This window comes from Peromyscus californicus, unplaced genomic scaffold, assembly GCF_007827085.1.
Source record: "Peromyscus californicus insignis strain IS unplaced genomic scaffold, ASM782708v3 Scaffold_7__1_contigs__length_154581171, whole genome shotgun sequence".
Classification (NCBI taxonomy): Eukaryota; Metazoa; Chordata; class Mammalia; order Rodentia; family Cricetidae; genus Peromyscus; species Peromyscus californicus.
In genome coordinates this window covers 44,884,395-44,897,218 of record NW_026294595.1, presented here as the reverse complement: position 1 = coordinate 44,897,218, position 12,824 = coordinate 44,884,395, and the positions used below count along the sequence as shown (strand labels likewise).

The following is a 12,824-nucleotide window of genomic DNA, read 5'->3' as shown; positions in this document are numbered from 1 at the left end:
CAAATGGATGGATCTAGAAAAAAATCATCCTGAGTGAGGTAACCCAGACTCAGAAAGACAAACATGGTATGTACTCACTCATAGGAGAATTTTCACTAATTTAAATATTATTTTTAAATTTTATAAGTATGGGTGTTTTGTTTGTGCATCCTGCACATATCTGTGCACCACATGCATTCAGTGCCCACAGAGGCAAGGGGAGGGCTTCAGATCTACTGGGACTGGAGTTTCAGACTGTTACAAGATTTTATGTGGATACTGGGAATTCAGACTCCTTTGGAAGAGTAGTCAGTGCTCTTAATGCTGAGCAATCTCTCCTGTCCAGTTCTTCCTCTGACTCTCTTCATGTGCTCTTCTTTATTTTAACCCACTGTCAATGTTCAGAATGTTTTTCATTTTTAATTATTATTAATTTTTTAAAATTTATTTTACCTACCAACCACAGTTCCCTCTCCCTCCTCTCCTCCAGTTCCCTCTCCCATCTCCTTTCTACCCCCATCCCCATCCACTCTTCTGAAAGGGTAAGGCCTCCCATGGGAGTCAACAAAGTATGGCATATCAAGTTGAGGCAGAACCAAGCTCCTCCCACCTGCATGAAGGCTGAGAAAGGCATCCCACCATAGGGAATAGGTAAATGGATGGAACTAGAAAAAAATCATCCTGAGTGAGGTAACCCAGACCCAGAAAGACAAACATGGTATGTACTCTCTCATAAGTGGCTAGTAGATGTAAAGCAAAGGATAATCAGGCTGCAATTCACAGCCCTAGAGAAACCAGGTAACAAGGAGGACCCTGAGAAGGGGAAATAGTTAAGATCTCCTGGGTAAACTGCGGGTGAGGAGACGGAGTACAGAGGAGGGGATGAAGGATGTAAACATGAGGGATTGGGATGGCTGAGTTGGGGGAGAGATGGAGAAGCAGAATGTTTCTCATTTTGATGAGCTTAGGGAATAATCTTAGTTGTCCAATGACTCAATGAAGATGAATCAAAGAATTTATGTATAATACATGTGTATGCTGACACATGTACACATGTACTTATACTGACACAAAATTTAAGTATGTACATATATATTTGTGTGTTTATGTACATATATATTTGTGTGTTTTTACAGGTGTTATTTACTGAGCAAAATCTAACTTGATTTAGAATTCTTATCAAAATTTTCATTAAAATATGTCACTTCCCCTTTCATGGTCCCCCTCCCTGTAACCACTCAAATGCCCCTTTCCTCAAACCCCTCCCATGCTCCCCTTACTATCTCTCAAAATGATGGCCTCTTTTTGATATGTGTGTGCGTATAAATATATAAATAACCCTGCTGAGTCTATTGAATGCAGCTATCTGTATATTATTTCAGAGTTCACCACTTTGTATAGGATGACCAGTTAAGGGGCTCATCTCTGGGAGAGGCTCCATCTCTTAGAAGTCATGAGTTGCTTGTAGCTCTTTGTCTAGAGTGGAAACCCTGTGAGACTTCCTCCTTTCCACATTAAGCGTGCATAACGATATTATCATTGTTTAGGTAGCTATGTTGTTGAGGTATCATGGACGTAGCCACTCTGTCATCTCACAGCAGACACTCTAGTCTTTTGGCACTTAAAGTATTTTTTGCCTCACTCTACTCCCCTGTTTTTTGAACCTTAGATGCAGCAGCTGTTTTGTAGATGTATCCGTTGGGGCTGAGCTCCACGTGATCTATTGCTCTCTGTATCAGGACCAGTTGTGGTTTTCTGTAATGGTCTGTTTGCTGTACAGAAGTTTTTTGAGGAGGAGTGAAAGCTATACTTATTTGTGGGCATAAGGATACATTCTAGAATGCAGTTAGAAATTATGTTAGTCTAGTAAAGTGATAGTAGTGCATTTTGTTCTAAGATAACGTGACCTCACTAGTCCCAGTAGTTGTGTACATTTACAGTAGGAGGTATGGTTTAGCTCCTAGTCAATGAATGCTCTTTAATTTCTAACAGACAGCTGTTGGTTAAGGGCTATCTTGCCATTCTGGTCATTGCAATAGTGCATAGGTATCACAGCTGGATAGAATTATTGATTACTCACCCCCCTTGCAGGATTACATATACTTTCTGGATTATAAAAGACAGTCTTCAAGAAGGAGATTTTCAGGGTACATCCAGTGAATTGAAACATCTTAAAAAATAATTTTTAAATCTTTCCTTTGGATTTTTTAGTATAAATTTCAGTATACATCTTAGTATATCTAAATAAATAAAATGTGATCAGGGAAACATTCATAGTGATAACCTGCAGAGGTCTATAGGTTACTTCAGAGCAACACCCAAGAATTTAGAATAAGATGGCTGAAAATTACTTTGGAGGGCAAAGATTTTTTTATTACTTCAGATCACAATGATAAAGTAAGAAACAGTTCAGATGACCAGAGAGAAAAAGTCAGAAAAGTTTTGAGGCAGAGTTGTGAAAATTTGTTGATTGGGGGAGAGAGAAGCTTGGTAAGAGAGAACAGGAGTTAGCTTCTGCCACTGGGTAGATCATTGTCCCATTACAGAACTCTGAAAGGAGGAACTGAAGGAAGAGTACTTAACTGTTGTCTGTCTATGTTTTAACCCTTTCTATATTGACCATTCCTAGAATGTCCTTCCTCTTACCCTTTCAGCCATATACTGTAGGTGCAACATTCTTGGTTGTCTTCTTAATCAGCATCCCAGACAGCACTTACTTGAGTCAGGAATCTGGGACATCGAGGACACTGACAGTCAAGGACACTGTCAGAAACTCAAGTCAGCCAAGAAGTAAACAGATCTATTACCTACTCCTCAAAAATTTTTTTTTCAGGATTTTGAAGTGAAAAGCAGATAAAATTTCTATTTCCTCCTCATTTTTCCTGGGTCAGTTTCCAGTTGTTCCTCCACACCTGGCAGGAGGTTCTTCCTGTCCCTACAACTGTAGCCACTGAGTAGAGAGGTCCAGGTTTTCCTCTTCTACGGAATGACTATCTCACCTGTAATTGTTTGAAGCATAAATCCTGTATAAAATGGACCAGATATCTTCTCTGTTTCTTTCTTTTATTTGCAACAAATTTTATTTAGTTCAGTCAGTCCCAACACCGCACAGAAAGCTTACAGAGGATAGAAAGTGCATTAATAAAAGCCAGTCTTTACCCAAAGGAAACAGAAAATATAATATTGATTCAAAATATTTAACACTTGAATGATAAACTGCAATAACTTATTCTGGGTTCTACTGATGAGAGAAAGGAAAAGAAGAAAAGAATGCTTTACAAAGAGGTCCATCTCCATCTGAGACGAGAAGTCAGTGGAGGTCACTAAGACCCGCAGTCTTTCTTGCTTTTTGCACAAGTGCCCTCCGTTGGAACTATTTACGGAACAGGAGGCAGACATGCTTTAAGAACACATCCAGGTCTATTACTCCCCGCTTCAAGGCTTCTCCCAGGTAAAAGATAGTGTCTTCAACTGCATTTCCTCTGCATACAGATTTAGAATCTGTTTATATAGTGGGGCTGTGGGAATGATAACTTCATCAATGTTATTATTTTCAGACTGATTTTCTGTTTTCTTCAGAGCAGAACTCAGTTCTTCACCCTTCTTTTTCAAAAGTTCTATGTGTTTATCAACTTCAGCTACTTCTTGCTCTAAGCGTGTAACTATCTCTTCCAGTTTCTGGTGGCCCTTTTACAGCTCTTCCTCTGTTCGTTTCAAGGCATTGAGCGATGCCTGGGCACCATCCATTTCCTCCTTCATGCGCCATCACAGTTTGTCACTGACTGCTGAGATGAGAGATGCTCGAATGGTGTCCTCACTGATTGTGCCATCTCTGCTGGGACCAACAATGGTCACAGGAGGCTGGGAAGGGCACTGGGAGCTTGTTGTGTCAGGGTATGGGCCAGCAGGTGGGTAAGGACAGTCAGAATAAGCACTGGGATTGGGAGGGTATCTAGATGGATGTGCAGAAATTCCACTCAGCATGCCTGGCATGTAGGAGGTATTTGGTGGCCCGGTTGCTGTGTATGGTCAGTAGGATGCAGAAATAGTGGGACGGGAGAACACTGGAGAACACTGGATCCAAATATCACAATTATGATCTGAACAAGCTCCAGCAACTCTGACCATGGATGTTTCCAGTCATGTAGATAAGGTAGGTAGATTTTCCCATTTGCATCCACACGCTTTCCTGTTTTAATAGTCATTGAACTAGTAGTAGGCTTAACAAACAGATAGGGGGATTATATGGGTATGTGTCCAGCAGCCACAGGCATACTGGAATATTATTTTTTTTTTTTCTGGTAATCAAGAGAGATTTATTTTGGGGGTAACTTACAGCCAAAAGGGGTTGGTTACAGGATCTGGGAGAGATGAGGTACCATTCAGCGGAGAACTCTGGCTTGGTGTCCCATCCAGCTTCCAGGACCACAAGGTATCCAGAAGGGCCAAACAGGTACGCACCTCAAGTATTAAGGGGCTCCCTCTCAGCCATGCCCCAAGGGCAGGTCATAGGCAGTTACCTGCTGTCACTCTAGGGGCAGTGCTTCAAGGTCAAAGCTGGAACAGCTACCCACTACAGAATTCTATACTCTTTTTTTTTTTTTTTTATGAGATAGTAGCTTTATTTTTTTTCCCCTTTTCTATTTTAATAAAAAGGAAAAAAAAGAAAAAGGTTATAACTAACAAAAGAAAAACTATATACAAAAGTACAATGACTATATACAATATATACAAGTAATAAATGTCTAAACAATGTCTAGTCCAATTGTATTTGACAAATTCAGAGAAAATAATTTCATTATCTATCCTATTTTGTTAAGTCCAAAATGTATCTAATTCACTTTCTATCCTAATTAATCTTCAACTATAACTAACTAACCTTCAACTATAACTAACTAATCTTCAACTCCCTCAGAGACCCAAGAAGGAAATAATATTAGCTAACAAAAATAAAAACAGAAAGTGCATGCAAGCAACTTCCAAAAAATTTGTGAGTTATTTGTATTACCTCTGTAACGCACAGGAATTGTTCCAGTGAGATTCACCAGCTCCCTGGAACTGCCATCATTAAAGACATACAAATTCAATACAGGTTTGAGATCTTTGTACATAGCCATGACACTGACAGTTTGATGGACAGTTAGATCTCTGTATTTGAACTTGGACATCATCTTCTTCAGCTGACTCTCCAATACTGCCATGGTGCTTCCCTCCATCCCTGCAGGCAGAGGGTCAGCGCCCTGGGGCTGCCCCAGGCCTCCAGACTATCGCCGCTGCCCCGCCCCTGCCAAACAGGAAGCCCATCTTCTCTGTTTGTTTTACACACTTTCCTTTCTCTTCTCTCTCCTTTCAACAGAAAACTACATTTGAATCTCTAACGCAAGAGTTGCTTTAATTACGATTCCATGGTATAATGAGTAAGACAAGGGGGTAGCCGTGGGATACACCAAGAAACGTTCAGGATGAAGATGTGATGAGTGGGATGGTGGGACTGTGTGCTCCTATTAGTGCATTTACTATTTGAGAACAAACAAAAATTTTAACTGTCTACATTATAAAAACTTATCATGCCTTTTTAATGACACCTGTTAATATAAATACATGAAATCACGTATGTACATATGAGATGTAAGCACAAATGAAATTCACTAGGAAAACAAAGGGTATTAACATGAAAGGTGGGAGGAGACAAAAGGTAGAAGGATGTTGGGAAAGTAAATCCTTTGTGAGATGGTCCTCATGTAACATGCAGTATGCACAATGAATATATCCAATGAAAATCAAAATAAATATAAAAGATTTTTAAATTATTACTACACTCTTTACTTCCTTCTACTGTCCCACACTTTCCTAATCATTCCCTCTTTCAATTTCCTTTGTTCTTTTCTTTGGCTCAACTAACATTTAGGAGATTGGATTTCTAATATGAATTTAGTATCTTATTGTACTGAACATATTTTGTTGAGTAAGACAATTTTGAAGGTGAACCTTTTGACCTTGTATACCACTAATTGTGTGTAAATTACAGTTTGATTATTAAATGCTCTTATTATCATGTCCTAAATAGTAAGAGTTGTTTAACAGAAATAATACAGTCAGAATCTGGAGCTTGCTTTTTATATGAAAGAAAAAAACACTGGAGCCTAATTACTTTGCAGACACAATTAATGCCAGTCTTTTATTCCTATTAGGCAGTGCCATAGCAAATTCCAGGCATGACCACAAATGCCTGTTAATATCACTGTGTTTTCTATCAACCTTTTGTTGATGTTTTGCCTTCTTTTCAGACTGAACAAATTCAGGGGACTATGCTGCCTCTTCCCATGTAAAATGTGCTATCTTGACAGTACCTAATCCAAGCATCACATTATCTCTGTCAGGTGACAGAACTTGATTTTCCCTGATATTCAACATCCTGACATCTAAAGCCTATCATTAGGCATAATATCACAAATGCTTAATAAGTAGTCATTTCCTTCTCCTTTCTATTTACCAGTCCACATTTGATTACTGAAATTGTAGGAATGGTAACCTCTATAAATTCTTCACAAACTTACCTAGAATTATCCAATTTAGTGGCAACCTAACATCCTCCAGTATGAAAAGCTGTATACATACTATTTTCTCTGCATGGTTGTGTTCTTTGGTTACTTGAAAGAAAGATTAAAGGTCCTCCTGGTGGTTCATAGTTTTGTCCATTCCTATCAGGGCTTTTTGAGTCATTCCTTTCAATCCCCATAACATGAAATGTACTCATACCTTCTGGATGCCACTTGTTACTTGTAAATTTGTAACATATGATGTTTTTTTGATGTTTTAATAGGTTACATTCTTTTATGCATTAAAATGCTCACCTACATATATATTTCTGTCTTACTTATGGTTTCTATTGCTGTGAAGAGGCACCATGACCACGACAACTCCTATAAAGGAAAACATGTAATTGAGGTGATTTACAGTTTCAGAGTTTTAGTCCATTATCCTCATGTTGGGACATAGAATGACAAATTTCACAAAGTTTCACTGATTTTCCTTTGTGTCTTTCCCATCAACACAATCTATTTTTTAAAGCAGTAACTGAACTAAAGATACATCTATAGAAATTATTAATATTCAAGAAAGAGAAAATAAAAGGCAAAATATGAAGAGGGAATTAAGAGATGTGGAGAGTCAAATGTGGAAGTCCAGCCTACTTCTAACCAGAATATCAGAAGGTAAGAGAAAGGACAAAAGAAGAAATATTCCTCAGAGATGAGGCTAAAAAGAATGATGAACATCATGTTCTCTCGGAGCTGGAGACCTTGAACATAATGTATAAAAAAAGAATATATATAACTTAAAGCAGGGCAAGAAAACCTCAGACAAAGAAGATAATCGGTATCAGTCATAAAAAGGAGAATGACCAAGAAATGAGAGAAAAGTAGAACTTAGAAGACAGTGGTGTATCGTCTTCAAAATACCAAGAAGAAAACATTAATTTTTGAATTTGACATCATACGCCTAGCTACACAACCAGAAAAGGAGAGAAGTTTCCAAGTGAAATGAAAATGAAGAGGACTATCAGGAAAAGACCACACTTTGAGAACTTTTCAAGGCTGTGCTCCAGGAAGAAGGAAAATGGATATAAATAGAAAAAGTTTATATAGTAAGAAAAAGTACCCAAGGAACTGTTGAAGCTGTAAAGGAGTCTAAGCAATAACTACTTAATGTGGTAATACTGAGGTCTAGTTTTAGCAACTGTAAATAGACCCAGCACTGTGACATTGTGTGTCTGACATAAGACACATTGTAGAATAGGCTATATGCCTGTATTCTTTATCAACACAGACTCAATGATTCCTAACAGAAAATTAGTTACCTGAGTTCAAAAGCTTTCTGTAAAGAATGGGCATACACTGTCATATTAATTAATTATAGAGTATAGCTGACACTATACTTTCATTAATATGTTAAATATGCATAGAAGACAAGGATGAAGTGTAAAATGTAAATATTCAGTCTAGATAGTCATAAAATGTTAACTTGCTTACTTTTTAAAACTCATGTTTTTACTTGTTTTATTGAAATTTATATATTATTTTTGCGATAAGAATTATACTTTGTACCATTTAAAACAAAAATTATTGAGGTAAGCCTTTTTGACCAGCTTTAATAATGTTGTCACCACACAGTCACACCAAGACCCCTGAAGGTCCATTTTCATACCTTGAGTACCTGAGTTACTCTGGAGTAACTTAGAAAAAAGACAAGTATGATCTTTTTCAATGGATCAAACGCCGACATCTTCAAACACCATCTTCACTTCTGTTTGGGGTCCTCTCTGTCTCCTATGCCACACCTTCCCAACCTATTCCCATATTTATGTCGAGTATCTCCAGTAACCCAATGAAGAAGAATAGTTCAGAACTTCTCATTGAGATGGGCTTGTCACTGCACTGACATTAAGGATCTTGAGATCAAATTTCAGAGCTGGCACAGCTCACTTGCTCTCTGAGCTGTGGCGTCTGTGTTTTGGTGGAGAATGAAACACTTACAACTAAATTAGATTAATTAAGTTGACTTTAAAAATTTGTCCTGGTTAAAGCTATCTGATGCTTGAGATGGCTGGAAGAATTTCCTTTCTTGTCCACGTGCGATTCATTCTATAATAGTTCATTAGGATTACTGCTCATGCCAACAGTGAGCATGCGGATAACAGTCTGTATGCAGAATTCTTTATTTTCTCAAATCGACAAAAGAAAAGAGTTTAAAATCTTGTGGCCAAATCTGATTTAACCTTTTTTTTAATGTGTTCAATTGCAAGAAAAATTAAATATTGGAGCAACGTTTCCATAAAGGGTGTGAAAGGCTGAAAGAGTAATGACGGACAGACAAACATTTAATGAAGACAGATGGCTGCTGGAGTCTAAGGAGTCAAGAGTGAAAGCTGGCTCAAACATGCTACTGGATTCTCTTCTGTGCTTAATTCTTCCACTTTTAATAGCTATTTCATGGCCTTGCTGAAACAAATACCAAATTCATGGAACGTGAGTCATTCTGTCCCATTTAGTACAAAAGAAGCTTAAGGCTTTATTCAAGTAACAATTATATATGGCACCATGATTATACAACATTTGTAAAAGGGTCACTTACTCTCCATGAGGTGTTAAAGATCTAGAGCTGGGAACTGTTATGGAAAGAATATACTTTCATGAACTGCATTCTATTGTTGGTGGAGTGTAGAAAAAAAGATGTGTGATTGTTACTATTGCCAATTTGACAGAATCTAGAACTTCCTGGCAGATGGGTCTGTGGACATGGCTCTGGAGGGTTATCTTGGTAGCATTATTTGAGATGGGAAGACACACTCATTGTGGATGAGGTCATTCCATGGCTAGTATCCTGTCTACTACATAAGCCCAGAAAGGGACCTGAGCTGCAGTGTAGATGTAACCATCTTATTAAATAAGAAACACAGAGCCAATGCAAAGATGAAAGCCCAAGAGGTCAGAGCAATAGCTAAGAGCTAAAAGCCTTACCCTTCACTGCTGCTGCTCTTTCCCCTCAGCAAGAGAGCTACTTCCTGTTTGTCTTTTTTATAGACTTTCTATTCTGCCTTCTCATTGGTTGTAAACCCAACCACATGACCTCCTTGTCACTGCCTGTCTGTACAGACCTCCAGGTCTTCTATGGTTGGTATTGAGATTAAAGGCGTGTGTCCCCATGCTGGCAGTATCCTTGAACACACAGAGATCCGCCTAGCTCTGCCTCCCAAGAGCTGGGATTAAAGGCGTGCACTATCACCGCCCAGCTTCTGCTATGGCTTGCTATTAGCTCTAACCCCAGGCAACTTTATTTATTAACATGCAAATAAAATCACATTTCAGTACAAATAAAATATCACCATACTGCAGCATGCATTCATTGCTCTCTTGTGATTGTGGGAGTAATGTGACGGGCTGCTTCAAGATCCTGGTGCCATTACTTCTCCGCTAAGACAGACTGTATTTTGAACTGTGTTTTACTAACTTTTCTATTACTGCGACAAAATGCATGGCCAAGGCAACTCATAGAATAAAGGGTTTACTTGGAGTTTATGGTTCTGATGGGATATGAGTCCATCATCATCACAGTGGGTAAGTGAGGCAACAGGTAGATAAGACACAGTGGCTGAAGCAGCGGTTAAAAGTTCACATCTCAAACCAAAGCAGGGAACAGAGAGAGGGAACTCAAATCAGTCTCAAAGCCTACACCTGCCCCCTCTCCATATACTTCCTCCACCAAGGTTACACCTCCTAAGCGTTCTCAAACAGCCATGAACTGGGGACCAAGTATTCAAATACCTGAATGGGGTTGTTGGAGGTGGGGAGACATCTCATTCAAGTTACTCACAACCTGTGAACTCAAATAAATCCCTCTCCCTTCACTTGCTGTCTTTGGAAAATTTTATCATCACAACGGCAAGGAATACAAGTATAGTAAATGTAAGTCACTCAGGTAAGAAACATCAGGACCTGTGAGATTCGTTTTAGTTAGTGCCAGTTGATAGTAGCAAGTAAGGAAACATTTGAGCAAAATCTTCCATAGAATGAGGGAGCAATTCTACAAATATCTAAAGGAAGACAGTTCAAGCTAAGGTCAATGTCCCAGAGATCAAATGAATTTTCATGTGATAGCAAAGTGTCATCATCACATGGAGATTCATACAGAGAAGTAAACAGAGGCTTAATCAAGAAAGTGCCATGGGCTAGAATCATGATATCAGATAGATATCAGATAGTATCCAAAACATAGTGAGCTTTTCAGCTAGGAAGCTGATAGCAGAGAACTATGCTGCAACCACTTTGCTTCAGTTGCTATATGAAAGGAAGACTGGATGTGGGAGAGAGGCATGGAAGACACACTGTAAGCTACAGAAAGAACCCAGGTAAGAGATGGTGGAAGCTTGAACAGGAGTGATATTAAGATGTGCTGGGAATAGATACAGCAAAAAGCACTGAGAAGTGGCTGAGTTCTGCAGTATATTTCAAGACTTAACCAATAAGACTTGATCCATTATAAAGAAGCAAAGAAACAGGGAAGATTCTAAGCACTTTGGTCTGAATGATTAGAAAGATAAATTTGCCATCAATGTGATAAAACTTCTGGGGGTGCTTTTCTGGGGAGATATCAAGTTTTGAATGTTGGATTTGAGAATCCCATCAGATGTCCTATTGGAGATTACAAGGGAATATTTGTGAAGAACACAGCTGGATTATCAGATGTGAGATGAAAATATTAACTTGAAGGTTGTCACTGTATAGTTAGTATTTCAAGATACTAAAAAGGAAATCAGCTCGAAAGAGAACATGGTTGTAGGCTTCAAGCTTTAGGCATGGTGATGGTGGTGTTAGTGATAAAACACCTGAGAGGATTCTGTTAGAGACACAGAAGGAAGAGCGGGAGCGGGGGGCAAATGAAGAATGCCTTCAGTGATGATCATGTGACCAATGTGTGGAAGACAGTAGTCACGTTAAGTAAGATGAAAAGTAATAAAGGACACATGCTCCCAAAGGTCAGAGGCTACCAGAAACACAGAGTACAGAAGTTTCACTGTAATAGTAGGAACAAAGCAATAAAAATAAAAGACATAAAGAGTGATGGCAGGGAGTTTAGAGAAGGTATTGACCGGCAGGGATTTTAGACAATGTTAGACAACCCTTAGAACAGTTTTGCTCCTAAGAGGACAAGAGGTGTAAAGCAGATCACAGTCAAACACAGCACTGAAAACACAGAAGGACCCCTAGGAATTCTGAGAAATGTAAAATTCCTGCTTAGAAAACCAACAAAACCAAACAACAACAAAAAGAGTGTTCTAATATCTAGTCTCTTATTTCCAGCAAAATAGAATACAGTTGCCTTTTTTTAAAAACACATACTACCACTATTCCATGGACCTGAAGACAAGAATTAACAAAACATGTATATAAGCCAGGTTGTTCCATTCACATCAGAATCTTTCAATGATGATATGACATACAAAGTGAGACACAGAGATGCTAAGTGGTCTGTTTGTTGTCATACCTCTTTAAGTTTTAATATCCTTGATGTCCTGGAAGTAATTCCTATAGGATATAAATGGAAGGGAACACAGTTTTACAAATGGAAACTATTAGATGTTTTCCTCATAGAGATAACATTACAGTATTGTTTGATTCATCTTAGAACAGTTGAACTAGCTGCTAAGTAGTGGTTTAAGTGTTTGGCAAGGGCTCAGTGAGGTGCTCCCTACCAGGTATGGGGTCACAGAAAACGGAGTGTGATCCCTGAGACCCATAGATAGAAGAGGAAAGCAATTCCTGCAAGCTGTTTTCTGCTATGCACATGCATGAGTGCCCCTAGTCAGTCAGTCTGTCTGTCTCTGTGTCTGTCTGTGTGTCTGTCTCTCTCTGTCTCTCTGTCTCTCTCTGTCTCTGTCTCTGTCTCTCTCTCTATCTCTCTCTCTCTCTCTCTCTCTCTCACACACACACACACACACACACACACAATAAAAAAGTAAATGAAGCCGGGCGGTGGTAGCACACGCCTTTAATCCCAGCACTCGGGAGGCAGAGCCAGGTGGATCTCTGTGAGTTCGAGGCCAGCCTGGGCTACCAAGTGAGTTCCAGGAAAGGCGCAAAGCTATACAGAGAAACCCTGTCTCGAAAAACCAAAAAAAAAAAAAAAAAAAAAAAAAAGTAAATAAAATATATTGATTCAAACAAAAGTAAGAATAAATACCAAATGTGATATGCGGAAGCTGACCAACCCAGGTACATGTACTCACATGCATATACCCCACCACACACACACACACACACACACACACACACACACACACATACTTC

At 38.9% G+C, this 12,824-nt stretch overlaps 1 protein-coding gene and 1 pseudogene across 17 annotated transcripts in view; both read right to left on the bottom strand.

Annotated features, from left to right (window-relative positions):
- Positions 1-12,824, bottom strand: part of B3galt1 (beta-1,3-galactosyltransferase 1) — a 568,919-nt gene that overhangs the window by 338,278 nt on the left and 217,817 nt on the right. The gene's annotated exons all lie outside the window — the stretch shown is intronic.
- Positions 2,263-12,650, bottom strand: LOC128102282 (tumor susceptibility gene 101 protein-like; annotated as a pseudogene).